Source organism: Lissotriton vulgaris, chromosome 2_1 (genome assembly GCF_964263255.1).
Source record: "Lissotriton vulgaris chromosome 2_1, aLisVul1.2, whole genome shotgun sequence".
Taxonomy (NCBI): domain Eukaryota; kingdom Metazoa; phylum Chordata; class Amphibia; order Caudata; family Salamandridae; genus Lissotriton; species Lissotriton vulgaris.
The window spans coordinates 156,248,758-156,274,457 of record NC_141687.1 but is presented as its reverse complement, the minus strand read 5'-3'; positions in this window follow the sequence as shown (position 1 = coordinate 156,274,457).

Genomic DNA, 25,700 nt, shown 5'->3' with positions numbered 1-25,700 from the left:
TTCACTTACGAGGTTGAATATTTACAAGGAAAAAGGAACCATGTGGCTAATTATCTCAGCAGATCTCCTTTACCTCTACAAGAAAGAGAAAGTGCATATTAGAACGATTTTAATGTAGCTATTGTCTATGACTCTGCAAGTGCCATTTCTATAAAGGAATGGGACACTGAATGTGAACATGATAAAACACTGTGTGATGCTATTATTTATGTTGTTGAAGGTTGCCCCAACAATGCGAAGAAAGAAGAGGGGAATTGACCACTACAACAAATTCGTTTGCATGGTGACCTAAGAGCAATGTGGGAGATCAAAGAGGAATTATCCATTGACCATATTAACTACTTATGCAGGGGCGAAAGAGTTGTTCTGCCTTCAAAATTATGCCCCTGAATTTTAGAGATCAATCACGAGGGCCATCTAGGGATCGTAAAACTTAAAAATATTCTACTGGTGGCCCGGGATTGATAAAGACACTGGAAATTTTGTAAAGCAATGTTCTATTTGTAGAAACTCCAACAAGACCCAACGTGTATTTAAACCCACCCTTGGCTCCAGACATATCCCTGGGAGGACCTAGGTATTGATTGGCTTGGTCCTATCGTGGATGATAGAGGTAGTATGAAACATATTCTTGTTGTAATTAACAACTACTCCAAGTGGCCTGAAATTGAGATTACGGAGACCTTTTACTCCAAGGAAGTCCTAAATCTTTTGGAAAAACTATTCATACGAGAAGGCATACCAAAAAACATCCTACGCGACATAGGCCCACAATTTACGTCGAAAAAATTCTTACAGTTTTTTTAAAAGGAATGGTATTTGTGAGAAATAAACTCCTGTCTACCACCCAGCTGGGAATTGTATAGTTGAGAGCTTCAATAGAGCGATTATTGGTAGCGTACAAGCCTCCCTAAGTAAAGTTAAAGATTGGGTAACGGAATTATTGTACCATATCAGCGTACAGAAGCACTCCCACCTGTACCAGAAACAGTCCTTTTAGGATTTGAAGAGGCAGAGAACCCTTTACCAAGGACAATGTAGCATGGAATTGTAAGAAAGTGTGTGGCAAATGATCATCTGCAGTTGTCCGCTGTAACTTACGTAAGGTACATGAATCTTACAAGGTCATCTTTGACACGAGACATTGCACTAAGGAGGCTGATCCAAAGGTCGGAGATTAGATTAAAATAAAGCTTGGAACAAAGGTAAAAAAAAGGAGAAAGCAGATATTCTGCACATCTACAGGTTTTAGACACATTCAAGAGCTGCCAAGTTAAGTGATATCAAAATATGGCATCACAGTAGAATGGCTAAATGTGAGAAAGATTGCACCTACTCAGGAAGTAACCTCAAGAAGTCATCATCCATGAATTGGATGTGGGATGATGTCACTGATGTAGGGAAAGATCATTCCTTTTCTCAACATCCTAATGCCCATAGCTGGAGTACTATTGAGAGTGTTGTTCAACCTCCTTGCAGTAACAATAAAGTGACACGTACTAGCAGGCCAGTGCACTTGCCTGCAAAATACAGAAGTTACGGAATGTGATATAAAAGTGAATAAGGGAGGGGGGCAGGGGTTTGGTGACTGTTGTGATTGATGTGCACCTACCACAATTGCATAATTATATAATACTACTACCTTGTGTTTAACTTTGCACCTTGTTCCCTCTTGCCACCACTATGCATTTAATTTATAATACTGTCTTGCATTCTTTTTGTTTCAATGTAAAGGGAGAAGATGTGACATCCTGGCTAGAGTTTTCCAGTGTCATGGTAACTGGAAGGATACTACAAAGCTGGCTTCTAGAATACGGTTAGATTAACAGTTGGAGTGGGGCCGCACCGTGATAACATGTACCTGCTTGCTCCTGAATAAAAGTATTTATTTTCTGCTTCCTGAGCCTGAAGCATCTTTACACTTTCCTGCCTGTGTTTGTGTTTAACCATTCACCATGGTCAACTCCTGCTTCGTGTAAGTGCCTGTGAGCCTCCTGCACACTTTCTTAAAATCACGGCACTTTGTTCTAGGGTGGAGTGTAAACTAATTTCATTTCTTAGGACAGGCAGGACATGCCTCTGGGACGCCATAGTAAAAGGTCAGGTCTACCAACTTCCCCTTCATCTCCGTCCCGATCTCCCACCCCACCCCCATCACTCTCAGATTTTCTTCTCGTATATCAGCTGTACTGAGACTGCGCAATTCTTGAAAGAGGTCAGTCTGAGTATTTGGCCATTGAGGGGCGAATACTGTGGAACTTCGTTATGCAATTCTATCCACCCTGTGGCCTCTGACATTTACAAATGGACGGCAGACACTGCCACAAAGGCCCGTAGAGGACGGTTGAGACGGAAGTTTTTTAAGGCCGAGGACAAAGTGGTCCTGTCCACAAATAGAGCGCGGGTGACACCCCACTGGAAGAAGGCAGAGTGGGTTTACGAGCTTCTTTCACTACTAACCGGATGTAGGGAGGTTTCCTTCCTTAATCGCTCTGTTTTTCATTTCCACCCAGGTGAAATTATTTAAACCTCTTAGTGTGTAATTCTTTCAGATAGAAGTCGGAAACTTCTTCAACAGGATGTTGTGAAATGTGCCAAGAGTTTCAAACCAACTGCTTTGAATGTTTTACAGCGTGTTTGTATCAGAGCTCACCACCTGCGCTTTTAAAGGCATCTATCAAAACTATGGGGCATATTATCAAGGACGGAGTTAAGATTATCGCCGCTGCCGCTAAAGCGGCGATAATGGGCTTGATAATATGCTGTAGAGAATTCCCATAGAAGCCCCTGTTCACGAGGGAGAACCAAGATGGCGGATTGAAGCCGCAGTGAGGAGGAGGCAATAGGTGGAGGCTCCCGTAAACCCAAGCCATGAGATGAAAAGCTTCGCTATTCTTCTTTTGAAAATCGGAATGCTGTTAGCCACAGAGAAGGAAAAAGACGCTTAATTAAGTATAAAGAGTTTCCGTGTAGCTGGTCTCTGGACAAAATTACGAATATCGAATGCTCTGGACCTTGGAAGGACGATACTTACGCTGGCTGGAAGCCTGGAAGGCAGCTTGTCTCCGTCCACGTTTTTGCTGCTGGCTTAGAGAGGCGGGTCTCGCACAGCTTGCAGCTGCTGTGAATCAAAGCTGGGAACGGAGCGAGGGAGAGCCGCGGCTGCCGTGTTCAGAGTCTAGACAGACACAGAGTTGGAGGATGGCTCCTAAACTGAATACTCGAACTGCTCGGCCTGGGAGAACAACTAAGGCGGATTCACCTGCGATGGTCCCGAAGGTAATGGCTGGGGGCTTGGTAGCGGCTGGGGCAGCAACCGCGGGTGAACCCAGAGGAACTGGAGCATCTATGGCGGTGGGAAAACAACTGATAAGACCCGCCCTGTTTGTAGCCAGCACGATGTTAGACCCTAATGCCTATCTGAATGCTACCGATATTGCTACTGACATTGCGCACATTCAAAAATTGAACTATAACGTTAATGAGGCGAGCGGGAGTAAAAGCTTGATATCTGTGGCGAATGCGCAATAAACTGGTAACATTAAAACTTCTAACGATGACAGTATGTGTGCAAAAGGAACTCTCTCCGCTGACAGGGTGGACACCCAAGCTTCTGAGCCAGAGACGGATGGCAGAGCTGAAACGACAGTGACTATAGTTATACCGGTTGAAGGAGCCAGCAAGGGTGAAAAACCCGACATGGAGTTAGAGATGCCTAACCAAAAAGGTAATAACTCGGAGGTTGGCTTAGAGGATGACATAGTCTTGGATTTGAATTTGGAGGGGTTATTATGTTCAGTGAATGAAACTGAACTGGAAACAATTCCTGACGTTTTTAAAAAAAAAACACTGCTCTGGTAAATATAAGTGACGGGAAAGAGAATCAGACTAAAGATGTTATCAATACCTCCGACAATGGCGCATTATTCTCTGAAGGAACTGTGGATCTGGATGAGAACTCCAGTATTGAATATGAAGAGATACTAGAAGAGGGGGAGGAGACATACATTGCCAAGACTGGGCTTGGGGTTGCTAAAACTTTGGGCAATAAAAAAGGAAAATCTAAAGCCAAAACAAAACTGAAAAAGGGCTCTAATAAGAATCTCTCTCCTGCTAATACCTTTAAAAAGAACAATAGGGATGAAAGCCCTTTACGAAAATGGATGCAAGCAAAGGTAGGGGTCAAGAAAATGGCCCTAAGGCTGTCAGGAGCAAGCCCGATGGAGGATTCAGGGGTGCAAAATGGAGCAAATTCTTCTTCTTTGAGCCCCCCTCTGACCCAGAAGACTTTAAACTCTCCAGCTTTGGAGGTCGATAAAGAGGATCTTCAGAGGAAATCCGGCTATAGTGTGAATGAAATTGCCCAAAATTTAGTTATAGAAACTGGATCTCTTGGACTAACTAACATTAACATTGACCCCGCTCCCATTACTATTACCAACCATTCTATTTCTAGTGGCGAATCACCTGTCTCTGAAGAAATACAGGAAGTGGATTGCCCTACCACTTCTGTAGATCTAATACTGAAAACACTTATGGATCACAGACAAGGGGACAACTTTATTTTGGAACTAAAACTGCAAGATATGGAAAATCGCTCGAGAAGACAAAATCTACGACTGTTCGGAATTCCTGAAGGGGTGGAAGGTGCGGACCCCAGAGCTTATGTTGTCTAACTGTTCCAGAAAGCATTTTTAGATCTAGCGGACTGGGACTCGGATACACAACTACAAAGGGTACACAGACTACCTTTGGTTCAAAGGAATAAAGAAAGTAAATATCTGCGCCCTTTACCGATTAACTTTGGAAATTTTCTTCTGAGACAAGCAGTCTCATTAAAAGCAAAGCCAAACACTCCTGTGACAGTTGACAGTGTGAACTTCTTTGTACGCTCAGATTTGAGTAAAAACACAATGGATAGACGATGGAAACTTCGCCAAGTAATAGATCCATTCAAGGCTGTGGGCTGCACGGTTTATTTACAAGAGCCAACTCACTTAAAAGTGATCAAAAACGGGCAGGTGTACTTTTTTATGGATGCAATGAAAGCAGAGCATGCCCTAGCTAAACGTAGCACCTGAATTAAGGATCAAGGGCACGCATGCTCTCAAATGTGCACATAGGAATAGAAATATTTAGTAGTTTTCTTATTGATTATAATCATGTCTCTCTCCTTTTTTTTTCTTTTTGGTCTTTATCCTTTTCTTTTTTTCTGGCTGGGGTGGAAGGTTGAAGCCTCCTAGCTACCTCCTCGTAGTGCTGCCATGCCAACGGCAGCTGGGTATAGAGGGTGCTTCTTCTTGGGAGGTCTAGAGGGTGGAAGAGTTTGGCAGGGGATTAAGGGGGGGATGGTCAGGTAGGGTAAAATTTATTGCAAGAGGTGGAAAATGAAAAATGGAGAAAAAAAATCGGCATTTTGAAGTATTTAAAAACACAGAGGAAATGTATTCATTTATGGTTTTCATATGACCCTGATTAGATGTGTTGCATGGAATGTGGCAGGTCTCAACAGTAAATAAAAGAGAAGATTGGTTCAGGAAGAACTTAAAATGTACAAGCTGCACCTGGCTATGATATCAGAAACTCACATCGGGTTTAAAGATAGAAAATTATTGGGACAGATTGGATACGAACTTATTGTTTGCTCTAATTTGGGGGCTTCAGTCAGAGGGGTGGCAATATTAAAACAGAAACATTTTACTATTGAAATTACGAAGACAGCTGCTGATCCAAAAGGTCGATGGGCAATCGCTCAAGCACAATTTGAACACAGTAAAAATGTATTTTGTGTTGTTTATAGACCTAACATTGACGAACCAAAATTTTTTGATTTCTTAAATATTGAATTGCTGGAATGGGAGGGTAAGCTGTTGATCATGGGGGATTTTAATTGTGTTATGAATTATGCGGTGGACTCTACTAGACACGGTATATTACAACGTATGTGTAAAGTTAGAGCAGTAATACTGGAACTTAGTCGATTGCATAATTTGACAGATGTATGGCGATTTAAGTATCCTAATGTAGCAGGGTTTACTTACTATTCAGCCCCCCATAAACTATGTTCCCGAATAGACTTGGTATGGGCAACGGATAGAATTCTGGAAGGGTGTAGTATAGAATTGTGACTTAGAGTAACGTCTGACCACAATCCTCCACTACTGGAATTTAATATTTATAATAAGAAAGGAGAGGTACGGCAATTTACATTTCCCAGATCTCTTATTTCTGACCAAACATTTATCTCACAATTGAAAGAACACATCAATGAATTCATAGACATTAACTTAAACACAACAATAGTAACAACTGTCTGGGATGCATGCAAAGGAAGCATAAGAGGCCTCGCCCAACAATATGTGTTAAAAAAAAACGCTGAGGCCCGGAAGGAGATGAAGTTTATCACTTCTAATATTCTGGCTCTGGAACGAAATTTAGCAAATGATTTAATGGAGGGGAAGCTGAATAGTGATAGGATAAGAATGGATTTAGTGAAATTGCAATCAAATACTAAGAGGACCCTGAGGGAGAAAAGTAGTGCCAGGCTTCATAAATACCATCTGACACAGTATGAAAGCGGGGATAGGATTGGAAGAGTGCTTGCTTACAAACTGGCGGATAAAAGAGCAAGGACTAATATTAAAGCAATCAAAGGCAGCGATATGGTTACATATAATCAACCAGATCAGATACTAGAACAATTCGCTGATTATTATCGTAAACTGTATACTTCAAAAAAGTGCCTACTAAGGAAGATATATCATCATACCTTAGCTCTTATATGAACGTACAACAAAATAAAGAAGCGGTTGGTCTTCTAAAGTCAGAGATTACATCAAATGAAATCAAGACAGCATTTTTATCTCTTCCCTTGGGTAAGGCAGCAGGGCAGGATCTACTTCCTATGGAACTTTATAAAATTTGTTTGCCGGAATTGCTTCCTTTATTTAAATCAGTTGTAGATTATATCGGTGAAACTGGGAGAGCTCCCTCTTCTTGGAGAACAGCCAAGATAGTATTTTTTTTTTGAAAAACAGAAGTTGGCTGAGGAATGTGGGTCATATAGACCCATATCGCTGATCAATTCGGACGCTAAGGCCTTTGCTAAAATATTAGCGAACCGACTTGCACCCTTAATGCCTGAATTGGTTAATATGAAACAACACGGTTTTGTTACAGGACGAGACACCAATGCCCATATAAATATGGCTATTACGGCTTTTGTCATAGCGTCAACTAACTCCACCCCACTTGGTATGGTCATGCTAGATGCTGAAAAGGCATTTGACGAGTGGGGTGGGAGTATTTATGGGCCGTATTGGAAGCCTTCGGCATGGGGGGTAAATACCTTGGGTGGATTCCGTCATATCATCAACCAATGGCACAGCTTAGCTATGCGGGAAAGAACTCTCTCAGTTTTCCAATAGGAAGATGAACACGGCAGGGGTGCCCCCTTTCTCCCCAGTTGTTTGCGCTATCATTAGACCCATTTTTGAACGCACTTTTTTATAAACTTTATTTTTGTGCAGGCATGAAAAGAATACAGGTGTGTCAAGCCCACACCAGCACATCAAACTTACATAGTGTTATTATTCCACAGCCGTTGTGCCCACAACCCTGGGGCCGGGCGGCAACACATTTCTCTTCCAGTAGTGTGCAATTATTTCCAATTTTACTAGCTCCACATGGAACCCCACAATCCTGCTTTTGTCGTTTTCTCCCACAACTCCACCCCCTCCCCCCACAACTCCCTACAAAACTAGTAGCACGTCCCCCTCAAGGGGTGACAGTCAGCACCCATGTCCATCAATCTATGTGACACTAGTCCATCTGTTTCATTCGTGCGTACTATACTGATGCTTGTCCCCCCCCCCCCATGCCACAATATAGCACCTCACATGTACGGAGTCTCTGAATGATTCACTGTCTCCGCCTTGTATGGGCACTCGTCGTTATCAGGTGGTCTCCTTCTCCTACCTCCTCCGTCTACCCCTCTATGTGTCGCCTCCTATTTGCCCCACCTCTAGGCCATGGTATTGTCTCCATTTACTCCATATCCTTCGGAATTTTTGGGACAACCTCTAGCTTTGTATGTCACTCGTTCTGCTGCCATATAGAGGTCCAGATCTCTCCTCCATTCCTCTATCTCTGGCCGCTCCGCCACCCCCCAATATTTCGCAATGTCCCTTTTCGCTACCACCAGTGCCAACACCAGGAAAATGATATGTGGGCGCGGCAGGTCTACTTCGGTCACCATTCCTAGTAGCGCCAGTTTCGGGTCTAGTGTTAGCTCTATTCCCAGCACCTCCCCCAATTCCGTGAAGATGTGTGACCAATACGTTTGAATCTTTTCACAGGACCATATAGTGTGGTAAAAACCTCCCTGCTCAGAATTGCACCGAAGACACGTGGCGTCTGCTATCCTACCCATCTTGTGGAGACGCCTTCGATCGAAGTATGTCCTGTGTAGCACATTTAATTGGATCAGCCTCAGCCGTGACTTAATGGCCACTTCTCGGGGGTGCATCAGTATCAGCTCCCAGTCTAAGTCCTCTAGTTGCCCTACTTCCGCCTCCCATATACCTCTGAGTTTCGCCAAATTTCCCAAGATATTGTTTGTGAGGCTTTTATACGTGAGAGACACTGCCTGGTGTACCATCTGCTCCTGTAGGAGTCTCCCTTCTAGAGGTGAATATTCCGGTATGTCCTGTAGTGATATCTGCTGCGCATTCCAGGCATGTACTAGCTGTAGGTGTTTGTATCGTTGTGTGTGGTGTAATCCAAACTCTGCCTGCAGCATCGCGAATGTCTTCAGCTCACCTTTACTAATCACATCCCCAATAGTAGAGATCCCTATGTCATCCCATCTTTGGAAGCCTTTCAGTTTTTGGAGTTCCGTGAACCATTTGCAGTGCCATAGTGGTGTCTGATGTGTTGGCCTCCCTTCCCACCCCGTGGATCTCGTGGCTCGGGTCCATGCTCGAATCGTAATCATAGTAGCGGGCAAGAGCGTTCTCCCTGCCTTTCCCCCATACAGATAGTGAAGTACATTGTGCGCGGACAATTTATGCCTTTCTAATGCATATGTCGGGTGGTCCGCAGGTGCGTGTAACCAGTCATTAATGGGGGTCAGGTGTTCCGCCCAATAGTATGCCTCCAAGTTCGGTAATGAAATCCCTCCACTATATTGATGTCGTTGGAGTGTCTGGAGCGCAATGCGTGGTTGTTTGCCTAGCCATAGGTATGATCGCAGGTCTGCGTGGATACTGGCGATAGTGTTAGTCGGGAGCAGATAGTACTCATTTTGAAGTGCGTAGAGGAATTTGGGTAGGGTAATCATCTTATACATCGCCGCCCTTCCCAGTAGGGTGAGCGGCAACTGTCTCCATCTCGTCATGTCTTCTACTGCCTCTTTCATTATTCGTTCCACATTTCTCTGGAAAGAGAGTTTTTTGTCCAGAGCATGGGCACTCACAAACTTTCTGTCGGGGTCCAAATTTACAGTGTGCTTTGTGGCCGAGGGCCGCACTGTTAGGGGTGGGGTTAGTGGGGGCGGGATCAGTGGGGGGCGGAGCTAGAGTTAAAAAAAACCTGTTTCAAAACATCAGACAAAGCGACAATGCTGTTTTTCAAAATCAGATGTAACTACAAAGAGCAGGTTTTGATAATACATTTTTATTTGAAGGCCTTTAGTGAAAGTAGAATAGCAAGTACAAAGGCAAATGGAATGGGGAAAAGTCTTTTGCACGGCACATAGTTTATGCACTAAGTTTACACTTCATGTCCGCAATTAATTTCTTGTACTCTGGAACTCAGTTTCAATCACTCATTTTCAATAACTTGCACTCACACATTAATTCTCTCTTTGACTAACTCTAATTCTCACTGATTCTCTCTCATTGTTACAATTCATTAAAACTTTTATTCTTACTCTCACTCACTTCACTTATTCCATCGTGGTCTGCTCTGCTTACTCTGGCTTATTCTTGTGCATTTATTCACACACATCGTTTCTCATACACTCAAGCTTTCTCACTCTTACTCTCAATCACTCATTCTCACTTTCTCACCTCCGCAGATGTACTCCTTTTTACTGAAAGTTGCGCTCACTGCCGCTCATTCTCATTCACGCTTACTCTCATTCACATTCCCTATGATTCCCTCACACTCATTCTTACTCATTAATCCACTCTCACTCACTTGCAGTTACTTTTATCCTCACTTGCTCCGACATACTCATACTCACTTACTGACAGTCAATTTCATTAATTCTTGCTCACTACCTGTCACTAGGTCTCCCTCCCTCTCACTCACACACACACACATGCATTCACACATACAGGCACAACACACACTTTAAATCTTTTTTTTTACTTATCCCTGCTGCCAGTTAATGTCCCGTTCCAGCTCCTGGTTCCAATTTGTATTACGCTATCAGTGAATAATAAGATATTATTCACTATTAGAGTGATAACAAATGGATCCTTATGCCCATAATAAAGGCTTACCACTGCTGTGTTCTTGGCACTGATTTGCCACTTGTGGGGTCAGGGATCCCTAAGGCAACGTTAGGAGTTGCAAGAGGATAGCCAGTTGCCACAGCTGCAGAGGCCCTAAATATCTTAGATTTGCTGTTATTGGCACTCTGGACTGGCGAAAGACTGATTTCCAGAAGAGATTTTTTTAACGTTTTTTTCGTGGGCTGGTGCATTCTGAGGTTAGCAGCTGAAACCACGCTCCATTACAGGCAGTGTCGAGGTTCCATGTATGTACGCAGGGTGCATCACCTACTCACCATGTCACAGTCAAGCATAGAACTGGGAACACATGCACAAAAAACCGCTGTTTATTGATGTTGGTCGTGTAAGTTTAAAAACACACGATTCTCAAACGTACTTTAAAAAGAACAGCGCCATCTACTGTCAGATGCACATACTTAAATATGCAAAACCTCCCAATAAACATGTATATAACGTTTTAATCCCCTCGAAGATCCCGAAGAATATGTTCACATTTATGTCAAACACCGAAGGATATCTTTACATATTGGGTTATTAAGAAGGTCTAAAAATAGAACCAACAAAACTGGTGACCAGCAATAGCAGTGATGTTAATTGCATACACTTACGTGTTTCGGAGGCGATGAGAGGCAGCATTTAATACCACGGCGCACTGGCTCTCATCTTCTTCAGTTGGGCACACTCTGCTTTCGTTGGCGCTATGGTGAGTCCGACGTAGGAGGGGAGGGCAAAGGCAGGTAGAGTAAGTGAGCAACTTGCAGTGCCTTCTTTTTTAACCCTCACCTGCCACAACGCAATCCTATGAGGTCACAGTGGCAGGTGAAGGCGGGGCCGCTGTACAGTATGCAAGTAGGTGAGGGCAGGTCTGGCCCGAAGCTCTCTAACTCCCTGAACAACTTCCCGGCATATAATGAAACTTTTTCCTGAGTATCCCCTGACTCATTACACGTGAAGCCATGGATCTCGGGTTCTGTCGAATTTTGGCCGCCAGTATTTCTATGGTGAGAGTGAAGAGCAGAGGGGACAGCGGGCATCCTTGTCTGGTGCCCCTCTCCACATATTTGCATTGTGTCCGCCGTTTCCAGTAGGATGGATGCTACCTCTCTGAGCGTGCGTGGTTTGAGTTTTGGCGGGGCATATACAGAGATAACTGTGATGCGTGTTCTGTTCCACGATCCCTGTACTCCCACATATGTACCCTGCGGATCGCTCCATGTGCGTGTTACGGTAAAGGGGTGCGTTTTGTTAATCAGTATTGCGGCTCCCCTGGCGCCCGACGTGTAGCCCGGGTGATTCAAGACTTTGTACCTCCCCCTCGCTATGAATGTACATTTTCCCGCCCTAAGGTGAGTTTCTTGCAGGAGGATGAGGTCCGGGACGGTCCTCTTTATGTACAAATTCACCAATCCCCTCTTTATTTTGGATCCCAGACCATTAACATTCCAAGTCAAAATGGAGATCCCCTTGTGTATTCTTTCTGTGGTTGTTAGTGTACCTGCCATACTGTGTAGGTCTTCTGGAGGTCAGTAGGAGACCATAGCGGCTGTGAGTGACAACGTTGACTCTCATTCTTCTGACTGTGTCTCACTGTGCGATCCCATGTCCAACTCCCCCCCCAACTCCCCCAACTTGTTGAAACTCCCCTGTGCCCTCTCCCGCCCCCCACCCCACCTCTCTACCCCTCCAGACTCGTCCCCATCAAGGTTCAAGCTGTCAGTAGAAGTCGGTCTGTCACCCCCCCACTCCCTCCCACTATAGAATTATGACCCGCAAGAGCCGCCTATATTGTCCTGTGGTGCTGGCTAGGGTGTTTCCAGTGTCATGGTAACCGGAAGGATACTACAAAGCTGGCTTCTAGAATACGGTTAGATTAACAGTTGGAGTGGGGCCGCACCGTGATAACATGTACCTGCTTGCTCCTGAATAAAAGTATTTATTTTCTGCTTCCTGAGCCTGAAGCATCTTTACACTTTCCTGTCTGTGTTTGTGTTTAACCATTCACCATGGTCAACTCCTGCTTCGTGTAAGTGCCTGTGAGCCTCCTGCACACTTTCTTAAAATCACGGCACTTCGTTCTAGGGTGGAGTGTAAACTAATTTCATTTCTTAGGACAGGCAGGACATGCCTCAGGGACGCCATAGTAAAAGGTCAGGTCTACCAACTTCCCCTTCATCTCCGTCCCGGTCTCTCACCCCACCCCCATCACTCTCAGATTTTCTTCTCGTATATTAGCTGTACTGAGACTGCGCAATTCTTGAATGGGGTCAGTCTGAGTATTTGGCCATTGAGGGGCGAATACTGTGGAACTTCGTTATGCAATTCTATCCACCCTGTGGCCTCTGACATTTACAAATGGACGGCAGACACTGCGACAAAGGCCCGTAGAGGACGGTTGAGACGGAAGTTTTTTAAGGCCGAGGACAAAGTGGTCCTGTCCACAAATAGAGCGCGGGTGACACCCCACTGGAAGGAGGCAGAGTGGGTTTACGAGCTTCTTTCACTACTAACCGGATGTAGGGAGGTTTCCTTCCTTAATCGCTCTGTTTTTCATTTCCACCCAGGTGAAATTATTTAAACCTCTTAGTGTGTAATTCTTTCAGATAGAAGTCGGAAACTTCTTCAACAGGATGTTGTGAAATGTGCCAAGAGTTTCACACCAACTGCTTTGAATGTTTTACAGCGTGTTTGTATCAGAGCTCACCACTTGCGCTTTTAAAGGCATCTATCAAAACTATGGGGCATATTATCAAGGACGGAGTTAAGATTATCGCCGCTGCCGCTAAAGCGGCGATAATGGGCTTGATAATATGCCGTAGAGAATTCCCATAGAAGCCCCTGTTCACGAGGGAGAACTAAGATGGCGGATTGAAGCCGCAGTGAGGAGGAGGCAATAGGTGGAGGCTCCCGTAAACCCAAGCCATGAGATGAAAAGCTTCGCTATTCTTCTTTTGAAAATCGGAATGCTGTTAGCCACAGAGAAGGAAAAAGACGCTTAATTAAGTATAAAGAGTTTCCGTGTAGCTGGTCTCTGGACAAAATTACGAATATCGAATGCTCTGGACCTTGGAAGGACGATACTTACGCTGGCTGGAAGCCTGGAAGGCAGCTTGTCTCCGTCCACGTTTTTGCTGCTGGCTTAGAGAGGCGGGTCTCGCACAGCTTGCAGCTGCTGTGAATCAAAGCTGGGAACGGAGCGAGGGAGAGCCGCGGCTGCCGTGTTCAGAGTCTAGACAGACACAGAGTTGGAGGATGGCTCCTAAACTGAATATTCGAACTGCTCGGCCTGGGAGAACAACTAAGGCGTATTCACCTGCGATGGTCCCGAAGGTAATGGCTGGGGGCTTGGTAGCGGCTGGGGCAGCAACCGCGGGTGAACCCAGAGGAACTGGAGCATCTATGGCGGTGGGAAAACAACTGATAAGACCCGCCCTGTTTGTAGCCAGCACGATGTTAGACCCTAATGCCTGTCTGAATGCTACCGATATTGCTACTGACATTGCGCACATTCAAAAATTGAACTATAACGTTAATGAGGCGAGCGGGAGTAAAAGCTTGATATCTGTGGCGAATGCGCAATAAACTGGTAACATTAAAACTTCTAACGATGACAGTATGTGTGCAAAAGGAACTCTCTCCGCTGACAGGGTGGACACCCAAGCTTCTGAGCCAGAGATGGATGGCAGAGCTGAAACGACAGTGACTATAGTTATACCGGTTGAAGGAGCCAGCAAGGGTGAAAAACCCGACATGGAGTTAGAGATGCCTAACCAAAAAGGTAATAACTCGGAGGTTGGCTTAGAGGATGACATAGTCTTGGATTTGAATTTGGAGGGGTTATTATGTTCAGTGAATGAAACTGAATTGCAAACAATTCCTGACGTTTTAAAAAAAAACACTGCTCTGGTAAATATAAGTGACGGGAAAGAGAATCAGACTAAAGATGTTATCAATACCTCCGACAATGGCGCATTATTCTCTGAAGGAACTGTGGATCTGGATGAGAACTCCAGGATTGAATATGAAGAGATACTAGAAGAGGGGGAGGAGACATACATTGCCAAGACTGGGCTTGGGGTTGCTAAAACTTTGGGCAATAAAAAAGGAAAATCTAAAGCCAAAACAAAACTGAAAAAGGGCTCTAATAAGAATCTCTCTCCTGCTAATACCTTTAAAAAGAACAATAGGGATGAAAGCCCTTTACGAAAATGGATGCAAGCAAAGGTAGGGGTCAAGAAAATGGCCCTAAGGCTGTCAGGAGCAAGCCCGATGGAGGATTCAGGGGTGCAAAATGGAGCAAATTCTTCTTCTTTGAGCCCCCCTCTGACCCAGAAGACTTTAAACTCTCCAGCTTTGGAGGTCGATAAAGAGGATCTTCAGAGGAAATCCGGCTATAGTGTGAATGAAATTGCCCAAAATTTAGTTATAGAAACCGGATCTCTTGGACTAACTAACATTAACATTGACCCCGCTCCCATTACTATTACCAACCATTCTATTTCTAGTGGCGAATCACCTGTCTCTGAAGAAATACAGGAAGTGGATTGCCCTACCACTTCTGTAGATCTAATACTGAAAACACTTATGGATCACAGACAAGGGGACAACTTTATTTTGGAACTAAAACTGGAAGATATGGAAAATCGCTCGAGAAGACAAAATCTACGACTGTTCGGAATTCCTGAAGGGGTGGAAGGTGCGGACCCCAGAGCTTATGTTGTCAAACTGTTCCAGAAAGCATTTTTAGATCTAGCGGACTGGGACTCGGATACACAACTACAAAGGGTACACAGACTACCTTTGGTTCAAAGGAATAAAGAAAGTAAATATCTGCGCCCTTTACCGATTAACTTTGGAAATTTTCTTCTGAGACAAGCAGTCTCATTAAAAGCAAAGCCAAACACTCCTGTGACAGTTGACAGTGTGAACTTCTTTGTACGCTCAGATTTGAGTAAAAACACAATGGATAGACGATGGAAACTTCGCCAAGTAATAGATCCATTCAAGGCTGTGGGCTGCACGGTTTATTTACAAGAGCCAACTCACTTAAAAGTGATCAAAAACGGGCAGGTGTACTTTTTTATGGATGCAATGAAAGCAGAGCATGCCCTAGCTAAACGTAGCACCTGAATTAAGGATCAAGGGCACGCATGCTCTCAAATGTGCACATAGGAATAGAAATATTTAGTAGTTTTCTTATTGATTATAATTATGTCTCTCTCCTTTTTTTTTCTTTTTGGTCTTTATCCTTTTCTTTTTTTCTGGCTGGGGTGGAAGGTTGAACCCTCCTAGCTACCTCCTCGTAGTGCTGCCATGCCAACGGCAGCTGGGTATAGTGCTTCTTCTTGGGAGGTCTAGAGGGTGGAAGAGTTTGGCAGGGGATTAAGGGGGGGATGGTCAGGTAGGGTAAAATGTATTGCAAGAGGTGGAAAATGAAAAATGGAGAAAAAAAATCGGCATTTTGAAGTATTTAAAAACACAGAGGAAATGTATTCATTTATGGTTTTCATATGACCCTGATTAGATGTGTTGCATGGAATGTGGCAGGTCTCAACAGTAAATAAAAGAGAAGATTGGTTCAGGAAGAACTTAAAATGTACAAGCTGCACCTGGCTATGATATCAGAAACTCACATCAGGTTTAAAGATAGAAAATTATTGGGACAGATTGGATACGAACTTATTGTTTGCTCTAATTTGGGGGCTTCAGTCAGAGGGGTGGCAAAATTAAAACAGAAACATTTTACTATTGAAATTACGAAGACAGCTGCTGATCCAAAAGGTCGATGGGCAATCGCTCAAGCACAATTTGAACACAGTAAAAATGTATTTTGTGTTGTTTATAGACCTAACATTGACGAACCAAAATTTTTTGATTTCTTAAATATTGAATTGCTGGAATGGGAGGGTAAGCTGTTGATCATGGGGGATTTTAATTGTGTTATGAATTATGCGGTGGACTCTACTAGACACGGTATATTACAACGTATGTGTAAAGTTAGAGCAGTAATACTGGAACTTAGTCGATTGCATAATTTGACAGATGTATGGCGATTTAAGTATCCTAATGTAGCAGGGTTTACTTACTATTCAGCCCCCCATAAACTATGTTCCCGAATAGACTTGGTATGGGCAACGGATAGAATTCTGGAAGGGTGTAGTATAGAATTGTGACTTAGAGTAACGTCTGACCACAATCCTCCACTACTGGAATTTAATATTTATAATAAGAAAGGAGAGGTACGGCAATTTACATTTCCCAGATCTCTTATTTCTGACCAAACATTTATCTCACAATTGAAAGAACACATCAATGAATTCATAGACATTAACTTAAACACAACAATAGTAACAACTGTCTGGGATGCATGCAAAGGAAGCATAAGAGGCCTCGCCCAACAATATGTGTTAAAAAAAAACGCTGAGGCCCGGAAGGAGATGAAGTTTATCACTTCTAATATTCTGGCTCTGGAACGAAATTTAGCAAATGATTTAATGGAGGGGAAGCTGAATAGTGATAGGATAAGAATGGATTTAGTGAAATTGCAATCAAATACTAAGAGGACCCTGAGGGAGAAAAGTAGTGCCAGGCTTCATAAATACCATCTGACACAGTATGAAAGCGGGGATAGGATTGGAAGTGCTTGCTTACAAACTGGCGGATAAAAGAGCAAGGACTAATATTAAAGCAATCAAAGGCAGCGATATGGTTACATATAATCAACCAGATCAGATACTAGAACAATTCGCTGATTATTATCGTAAACTGTATACTTCAAAAAAGTGCCTACTAAGGAAGATATATCATCATACCTTAGCTCTTATATGAACGTACAACAAAATAAAGAAGCGGTTGGTCTTCTAAAGTCAGAGATTACATCAAATGAAATCAAGACAGCATTTTTATCTCTTCCCTTGGGTAAGGCAGCAGGGCAGGATCTACTTCCTATGGAACTTTATAAAATTTGTTTGCCGGAATTGCTTCCTTTATTTAAATCAGTTGTAGATTATATCGGTGAAACTGGGAGAGCTCCCTCTTCTTGGAGAACAGCCAAGATAGTATTTTTTTTTTTAAAAACAGAAGTTGGCTGAGGAATGTGGGTCATATAGACCCATATCGCTGATCAATTCGGACGCTAAGGCCTTTGCTAAAATATTAGCGAACCGACTTGCACCCTTAATGCCTGAATTGGTTAATATGAAACAACACGGTTTTGTTACAGGACGAGACACCAATGCCCATATAAATATGGCTATTACGGCTTTTGTCGTAGCGTCAACTAACTCCACCCCACTTGGTATGGTCATGCTAGATGCTGAAAAGGCATTTGACGAGTGGGGTGGGAGTATTTATGGGCCGTATTGGAAGCCTTCGGCATGGGGGGTAAATACCTTGGGTGGATTCCGTCATATCATCAACCAATGGCACAGCTTAGCTATGCGGGAAAGAACTCTCTCAGTTTTCCAATAGGAAGATGAACACGGCAGGGGTGCCCCCTTTCTCCCCAGTTGTTTGCGCTATCATTAGACCCATTTTTGAACGCACTTTTTTATAAACTTTATTTTTGTGCAGGCATGAAAAGAATACAGGTGTGTCAAGCCCACACCAGCACATCAAACTTACATAGTGTTATTATTCCACAGCCGTTGTGCCCACAACCCTGGGGCCGGGCGGCAACACATTTCTCTTCCAGTAGTGTGCAATTATTTCCAATTTTACTAGCTCCACATGGAACCCCACAATCCTGCTTTTGTCGTTTTCTCCCACAACTCCACCCCCTCCCCCCACAACTCCCTACAAAACTAGTAGCACGTCCCCCTCAAGGGGTGACAGTCAGCACCCATGTCCATCAATCTATGTGACACTAGTCCATCTGTTTCATTCGTGCGTACTATACTGATGCTTGTCCCCCCCCCCATGCCACAATATAGCACCTCACATGTACGGAGTCTCTGAATGATTCACTGTCTCCGCCTTGTATGGGCACTCGTCGTTATCAGGTGGTCTCCTTCTCCTACCTCCTCCGTCTACCCCTCTATGTGTCGCCTCCTATTTGCCCCACCTCTAGGCCATGGTATTGTCTCCATTTACTCCATATCCTTCGGAATTTTTGGGACAACCTCTAGCTTTGTATGTCACTCGTTCTGCTGCCATATAGAGGTCCAGATCTCTCCTCCATTCCTCTATCTCTGGCCGCTCCGCCACCCCCCAATATTTCGCAATGTCCCTTTTCGCTACCACCAGTGCCAACACCAGGAAAATGATATGTGGGCGCGGCAGGTCTACTTCGGTCACCATTCCTAGTAGCGCCAGTTTCGGGTCTAGTGTTAGCTCTATTCCCGGCACCTCCCCCAATTCCGTGAAGATGTGAGACCAATACGTTTGAATCTTTTCACAGGACCATATAGTGTGGTAAAAATCTCCCTGCTCAGAATTGCACCGAAGACACGTGGCGTCTGCTATCCTACCCATCTTGTGGAGACGCCTCCGATCGAAGTATGTCCTGTGTAGCACATTTAATTGGATCAGCCTCAGCCGTGACTTAATGGCCACTTCTCGGGGGTGCATCAGTATCAGCTCCCAGTCTAAGTCCTCTAGTTGCCCTACTTCCGCCTCCCATATACCTCTGAGTTTCGTCAAATTTCCCAAGATATTGTTTGTGAGGCTTTTATACGTGAGAGACACTGCCTGGTGTACCATCTGGTCCTGTAGGAGTCTCCCTTCTAGAGGTGAATATTCCGGTATGTCCTGTAGTGATATCTGCTGCGCATTCCAGGCATGTACTAGCTGTAGGTGTTTGTATCGTTGTGTGTGGTGTAATCCAAACTCTGCCTGCAGCATCGCGAATGTCTTCAGCTCACCTTTACTAATCACATCCCCAATAGTAGAGATCCCTATGTCATCCCATCTTTGGAAGCCTTTCAGTTTTTGGAGTTCCGTGAACCATTTGCAGTGCCATAGTGGTGTCTGATGTGTTGGCCTCCCTTCCCACCCCGTGGATCTCGTGGCTCGGGTCCATGCTCGAATCGTAATCATAGTAGCGGGCAAGAGCGTTCTCCCTGCCTTTCCCCCATACAGATAGTGAAGTACATTGTGCGCGGACAATTTATGCCTTTCTAATGCATATGTCGGGTGGTCCGCAGGTGCGTGTAACCAGTCATTAATGGGGGTCAGGTGTTCCGCCCAATAGTATGCCTCCAAGTTCGGTAATGAAATCCCTCCACTATATTGATGTCGTTGGAGTGTCTGGAGCGCAATGCGTGGTTGTTTGCCTAGCCATAGGTATGATCGCAGGTCTGCGTGGATTCTGGCGATAGTGTTAGTCGGGAGCAGATAGTACTCATTTTGAAGTGCGTAGAGGAATTTGGGTAGGGTAATCATCTTATACATCGCCGCCCTTCCCAGTAGGGTGAGCGGCAACTGTCTCCATCTCGTCATGTCTTCTACTGCCTCTTTCATTATTCGTTCCACATTTCTCTGGAACGAGAGTTTTTTGTCCAGAGCATGGGTACTCACAAACTTTCTGTCGGGGTCCAAATTTACAGTGTGCTTTGTGGCCGAGGGCCGCACTGTTAGGGGTGGGGTTAGTGGGGGCGGGATCAGTGGGGGGCGGAGCTAGAGTTAAAAAAAACCTGTTTCAAAACATCAGACAAAGGGACAATGCTGTTTTTCAAAATCAGATGTAACTACAAAGAGCAGGTTTTGATAATACATTTTTATTTGAAGGCCTTTAGTGAAAGTAGAATAGCAAGTACAAAGGCAAATGGAATGGGGAAAAGTCTTTTGCACGGCACATAGTTTATGCACTAAGTTTACACTTCATGTCCGCAATTAATTTCTTGTACTCTGGAACTCAGTTTCAATCACTCATTTTCAATAACTTGCACTCACACATTAATTCTCTCTTTGACTAACTCTAATTCTCACTGATTCTCTCTCATTGTTACAATTCATTAAAACTTTTATTCTTACTCTCACTCACTTCACTTATTCCATCGTGGTCTGCTCTGCTTACTCTGGCTTATTCTTGTGCATTTATTCACACACATCGTTTCTCATACACTCGAGCTTTCTCACTCTTACTCTCAATCACTCATTCTCACTTTCTCACCTCCGCAGATGTACTCCTTTTTACTGAAAGTTGCGCTCACTGCCACTCATTCTCATTCACGCTTACTCTCATTCACATTCCCTATCATGCCCTCACACTCATTCTTACTCATTAATCCACTCTCACTCACTTGCAGTTACTTTTATCCTCACTTGCTCCGACATACTCATACTCACTTACTGACAGTCAATTTCATTAATTCTTGCTCACTACCTGTCACTAGGTCTCCCTCCCTCTCACTCACACACACACACATGCATTCACACATACAGGCACAACACACACTTTAAATCTTTTTTTTTTACTTATCCCTGCTGCCAGTTAATGTCCCGTTCCAGCTCCTGGTTCCAATTTGTATTACGCTATCAGTGAATAATAAGATATTATTCACTATTAGAGTGATAACAAATGGATCCTTATGCCCATAATAAAGGCTTACCACTGCTGTGTTCTTGGCACTGATTTGCCACTTGTGGGGTCAGGGATCCCTAAGGCAACGTTAGGAGTTGCAAGAGGATAGCCAGTTGCCACAGCTGCAGAGGCCCTAAATATCTTAGATTTGCTGTTATTGGCACTCTGGACTGGCGAAAGACTGATTTCCAGAAGAGATTTTTTTAACGTTTTTTTCGTGGGCTGGTGCATTCTGAGGTTAGCAGCTGAAACCACGCTCCATTACAGGCAGTGTCGAGGTTCCATGTATGTACGCAGGGTGCATCACCTACTCACCATGTCACAGTCAAGCATAGAACTGGGAAAACATGCACAAAAAACCGCTGTTTATTGATGTTGGTCGTGTAAGTTTAAAAACACACGATTCTCAAACGTACTTTAAAAAGAACAGCGCCATCTACTGTCAGATGCACATACTTAAATATGCAAAACCTCCCAATAAACATGTATATAACGTTTTAATCCCCTCGAAGATCCCGAAGAATATGTTCACATTTATGTCAAACACCGAAGGATATCTTTACATATTGGGTTATTAAGAAGGTCTAAAAATAGAACCAACAAAACTGGTGACCAGCAATAGCAGTGATGTTAATTGCATACACTTACGTGTTTCGGAGGCGATGAGAGGCAGCAGTTAATACCACGGCGCACTGGCTCTCATCTTCTTCAGTTGGGCACACTCTGCTTTCGTTGGCGCTATGGTGAGTCCGACGTAGGAGGGGAGGGCAAAGGCAGGTAGAGTAAGTGAGCAACTTGCAGTGCCTTCTTTTTTAACCCTCACCTGCCACAACGCAATCCTATGAGGTCACAGTGGCAGGTGAAGGCGGGGCCGCTGTACAGTATGCAAGTAGGTGAGGGCAGGTCTGGCCCGAAGCTCTCTAACTCCCTGAACAACTTCCCGGCATATAATGAAACTTTTTCCTGAGTATCCCCTGACTCATTACACGTGAAGCCATGGATCTCGGGTTCTGTCGAATTTTGGCCGCCAGTATTTCTATGGTGAGAGTGAAGAGCAGAGGGGACAGCGGGCATCCTTGTCTGGTGCCCCTCTCCACATATTTGCATTGTGTCCGCCGTTTCCAGTAGGATGGATGCTACCTCTCTGAGCGTGCGTGGTTTGAGTTTTGGCGGGGCATATACAGAGATAACTGTGATGCGTGTTCTGTTCCACGATCCCTGTACTCCCACATATGTACCCTGCGGATCGCTCCATGTGCGTGTTACGGTAAAGGGGTGCGTTTTGTTAATCAGTATTGCGGCTCCCCTGGCGCCCGACGTGTAGCCCGCGTGATTCAAGACTTTGTACCTCCCCCTCTCTATGAATGTACATTTTCCCGCCCTAAGGTGAGTTTCTTGCAGGAGGATGAGGTCCGGGACGGTCCTCTTTATGTACAAATTCACCAATCCCCTCTTTATTTTGGATCCCAGACCATTAACATTCCAAGTCAAAATGGAGATCCCCTTGTGTATTCTTTCTGTGGTTGTTAGTGTACCTGCCATACTGTGTAGGTCTTCTGGAGGTCAGTAGGAGACCATAGCGGCTGTGAGTGACAACGTTGACTCTCATTCTTCTGACTGTGTCTCACTGTGCGATCCCATGTCCAACTCCCCCCCAACTCCCCCAACTTGTTGAAACTCCCCTGTGCCCTCTCCCGCCCCCCACCCCACCTCTCTCCCCCTCCAGACTCGTCCCCATCAAGGTTCAAGCTGTCAGTAGAAGTCGGTCTGTCACCCCCCCACTCCCTCCCACTATAGAATTATGACCCGCAAGAGCCGCCTATATTGTCCTGTGGTGCTGGCTAGGGTGTTTCTAGTGTCATGGTAACCGGAAGGATACTACAAAGCTGGCTTCTAGAATACGGTTAGATTAACAGTTGGAGTGGGGCCGCACCGTGATAACATGTACCTGCTTGCTCCTGAATAAAAGTATTTATTTTCTGCTTCCTGAGCCTGAAGCATCTTTACACTTTCCTGTCTGTGTTTGTGTTTAACCATTCACCATGGTCAACTCCTGCTTCGTGTAAGTGCCTGTGAGCCTCCTGCACACTTTCTTAAAATCACGGCACTTCGTTCTAGGGTGGAGTGTAAACTAATTTCATTTCTTAGGACAGGCAGGGCATGCCTCAGGGACGCCATAGTAAAAGGTCAGGTCTACCAACTTCCCCTTCATCTCCGTCCCGGTCTCTCACCCCACCCCCATCACTCTCAGATTTTCTTCTCGTATATTAGCTGTACTGAGACTGCGCAATTCTTGAATGAGGTCAGTCTGAGTATTTGGCCATTGAGGGGCGAATACTGTGGAACTTCGTTATGCAATTCTATCCCCCCTGTGGCCTCTCTGACGTTTACAAATGGACGGCAGACACTGCCACAAAGGCCCGTAGAGGACGGTTGAGACGGAAGATTTTTAAGGCCGAGGACAAAGTGGTCCTGTCCACAAATAGAGCGCGGGTGACACCCCACTGGAGGGAGGCAGAGTGGATTTACGAGCTTCTTTCACTACTAACCGGATGTAGGGAGGTTTCCTTCCTTAATCGCTCTGTTTTTCATTTCCACCCAGGTGAAATTATTTAAACCTCTTAGTGTGTAATTCTTTCAGATAGAAGTCGGAAACTTCTTCAACAGGATGTTGTGAAATGTACCAAGAGTTTCACACCAACTGCTTTGAATGTTTTACAGCGTGTTTGTATCAGAGCTCACCACCTGCGCTTTTAAAGGTATCTATCAAAACTATGGGGCATATTATCAAGGACGGAGTTAAGATTATCGCCACTGCAGCTAAAGCGGCGATAATGTGCTTGATAATATGCCGTAGAGAATTCCCATAGAAGCCCCTGTTCACGAGGGAGAACCAAGATGGCGGATTGAAGCCGCAGTGAGGAGGAGGCAATAGGTGGAGGCTCCCGTAAACCCAAGCCATGAGATGAAAAGCTTCGCTATTCTTCTTTTGAAAATCGGAATGCTGTTAGCCACAGAGAAGGAAAAAGACGCTTAATTATGTATAAAGAGTCTCCGTGTAGCTGGTCTCTGGACAAAATTACGAAAATTGAATGCTCTGGACCTTGGAAGGACGATACTTACGCTGGCTGGAAGCCTGGAAGGCAGCTTGTCTCCGTCCACGTTTTTGCTGCTGGCTTAGAGAGGCGGGTCTCGCACGGCTTGCAGCTGCTGTGAATCAAAGCTGGGAACGGAGCGAGGGAGAGCCGCGGCTGCCGTGTTCAGAGTCTAGACAGACACAGAGTTGGAGGATGGCTCCTAAACTGAATACTCGAACTGCTCGGCCTGGGAGAACAACTAAGGCGGATTCACCTGCGATGGTCCCGAAGGTAATGGCTGGGGGCTTGGTAGCGGCTGGGGCAGCAACCGCGGGTGAACCCAGAGGAACTGGAGCATCTATGGCGGTGGGAAAACAACTGATAAGACCCGCCCTGTTTGTAGCCAGCACGATGTTAGACCCTAATGCCTGTCTGAATGCTACCAATATTGCTACTGACATTGCGCACATTCAAAAATTGAACTGTAACGTTAATGAGGCGAGCGGGAGTAAAAGCTTGATATCTGTGGCGAATGCGCAAGAAACTGGTAACATTAAAACTTCTAACGATGATAGTATGTGTGCAAAAGGAACTCTCTCCGCTGGCAGGGTGGACACCCAAGCTTCTGAGCCAGAGACGGATGGCAGAGCTGAAACGACAGTGACTATAGTTATACCGGTTGAAGGAGCCAGCAAGGGTGAAAAACCCGACATGGAGTTAGAGATGCCTAACCAAAAAGGTAATAACTCGGAGGTTGGCTTAGAGGATGACATAGTCTTGGATTTGAATTTGGAGGGTTTATTATGTTCAGTGAATGAAACTGAATTGGAAACAATTCCTGACGTTTTAAAAAAAAACACTGCTCTGGTAAATATAAGTGACGGGAAAGAGAATCAGACTAAAGATGTTATCAATACCTCCGACAATGGTGCATTATTCTCTGAAGGAACTGTGGATCTGGATGAGAACTCCAGTATTGAATATGAAGAGATACTAGAAGAGGGGGAGGAGACATACATTGTTATTGTTATTGTTATTGTTATTGTTATTTTAATTTTATACCGCGCCTAATCACCTGCAGGTCTCTAAGACATTGCCAAGACTGGGCTTGGGGTTGCTAAAACTTTGGGCAATAAAAAAGGAAAATCTAAAGCCAAAACAAAACTGAAAAAGGGCTCTAATAAGAATCTCTCTCCTGCTAATACCTTTAAAAAGAACAATAGGGATGAAAGCCCTTTACGAAAATGGATGCAAGCAAAGGTAGGGGTCAAGAAAATGGCCCTAAGGCTGTCAGGAGCAAGCCCGATGGAGGATTCAGGGGTGCAAAATGGAGCAAATTCTTCTTCTTTGAGCCCCCCTCTGACCCAGAAGACTTTAAACTCTCCAGCTTTGGAGGTCGATAAAGAGGATCTTCAGAGGAAATCCGGCTATAGTGTGAATGAAATTGCCCAAAATTTAGTTATAGAAACCGGATCTCTTGGACTAACTAACATTAACATTGACCCCGCTCCCATTACTATTACCAACCATTCTATTTCTAGTGGCGAATCACCTGTCTCTGAAGAAATACAGGAAGTGGATTGC